Source organism: Gossypium arboreum, chromosome 9 (assembly GCF_025698485.1).
Source record: "Gossypium arboreum isolate Shixiya-1 chromosome 9, ASM2569848v2, whole genome shotgun sequence".
NCBI classification, from domain to species: Eukaryota; Viridiplantae; Streptophyta; class Magnoliopsida; order Malvales; family Malvaceae; genus Gossypium; species Gossypium arboreum.
In genome coordinates this window covers 33,276,414-33,278,356 of record NC_069078.1, presented here as the reverse complement: position 1 = coordinate 33,278,356, position 1,943 = coordinate 33,276,414, and the positions used below count along the sequence as shown (strand labels likewise).

Below are 1,943 nucleotides of genomic sequence, written 5' to 3'. Positions count from 1 at the left end.
TAAAACACGAGGAAAAAAAACAAAGTAAGCTATAAAGCTTACTAAGCTCATACGAAATATACTCAACAAATCATAATACACAAATTATCAATTTGAACTATATAACATATAATTCATGATAACAACAAACCTTTCATATGCTTAATCATATGATTATATGTAAATTCATAACTTCTTCTATTTGAATCTCATACTTTACATGTACATACTTGTACAATTTCGTAACAAACTCATACCTTTTCAAAATACTGTCGAATACTCGATATCTGGTACACAAGTGCCAATACATAGCCGAAGCTATTATAATCTTGCACACTAAGTGCCTTACATCACTACAAGAAAATAGACTTTTAGCGGCGCCTTTTTTAGCCTTTAGCGGCGTTTTTAAGCGCCACTAAAACTATTTGTGGCGTTTTTACTAGTGCCGCAAAAAACGCCGCTATAGGAAATGCCGCAAAATTTTGCGGCGTTTATTCAAAAAAACACCACTAAAAGTCATGGCTTTTAGCGGCGTTTGTGGGAAAAACGCCGTTAAAAGTCATGGCTTTTAGCGGCGTTTGTGGGAAAAGCGCCGCTAAAAGTCATAACCTTTAGCGGCGCTTTTCCCACAAATGCCGCTAAAGAATATAACCTTTAAAAAATTTATTTTAATTAAATAATATTTATTTCTATGATAAATATTATATTATATTTAATTTTAAATTTTGAACTTTAAACTATATACTTTTAAGGATAAATAAAAAATATTAATTAAATTAAATTTCCTATTAAAATTTAACCTTCAAAACTAAATATAAAAATTAATGAATTTAAATTAACGAAACAAGAACATTGATCAAGTTAAAAAAAGACAATGAAGAAATTAAGGGTCAAACATTAGCTCCAATAATTGTTCAAAATATAAGACATCTACATTCAAATATAAACTAAATAACAACTAAAGCATCCAATGGGACATAATTTCACTCTTCATCACTAAATGTTTCCTCATAAACATGGCTTCATCTAAAACAAAACCTCATACCATTATAATTTGCCTTTTAAGCAGAAGCTGCTGCAACCTTCTTTCTTGGTGCTGCTTCAGTACCTATACATCACCCCCAATAAAAAATAAGAACATTCTGAAAGAAAAAAAAACCCAAAATTTCTACAAGAACAGAAATACGCAATGGAACTAAAATCAGAAAGCAATGAGCCTAAGGACATTAGCATTTTCCTACCTTCCCTAAAACCTATCTTGAACCTGCGAGGAACGTGGCGAAGATACCTCTATACACCGGTGATGGAGATTTTAGCCTCATCTAATTGAAACCAACAGCTAGAAACACAAATAATCACACAAGTTAAAAAAACCCAAAATAAGTACTTAAACACTTCAATTTGCAACATTTAAGCACTTCAATTTACAGCATTTAAACACTTCAATTTGCAGCACTTTAACACTTCAATTTGCAGCACTTTAACATCTCAATTAACAACATTTATACACCTCAATTACAGCGATAAAACATTTCAATCTCCAGCAACTAAACACTTCAATTTGCAGTACTTAAACACTTCAATTTGCAGTACTTAAACACTTCAATTTGCAACATTTAAGCACTTCAATTTACAACATTTAAACAATTCAATTTACAACATTCAAACACTTCAATTTGCAGCACTTTAACACTTCAATTTACAGCATTTAAGCACTTCAATTTGCAGCACTTTAACATCTCAATTAACAACATTTATACACCTCAATTACAGCGATAAAACATCTCAATGTCCAGCAACTAAACAATTCAATTTGCAGTACTTAAACACTTCAATTTGCAACATTTAAGCACTTCAATTTACAGCATTCAAACACTTCAATTTGCAGCACTTTAACACCTCAATTAACAACATTTATACACCTCAATTACAGCGATAAAACATCTCAATGTCCAGCAACTAAA

The 1,943-nt window shown here is 31.0% G+C and overlaps 1 long non-coding RNA gene across 1 annotated transcript; it reads right to left on the bottom strand.

Annotated features, from left to right (window-relative positions):
* Positions 1-862: 862 nt before the first annotated feature.
* On the bottom strand, positions 863-1,371 carry LOC128280650 (uncharacterized). The gene is made up of 2 exons (XR_008270744.1): positions 1,221-1,371; positions 863-1,087 (listed from the first exon to the last, which is right to left on the bottom strand). It is a non-coding gene; the product is annotated as an uncharacterized LOC128280650 (long non-coding RNA).
* Between the last annotated feature and the right edge of the window lie 572 nt (positions 1,372-1,943).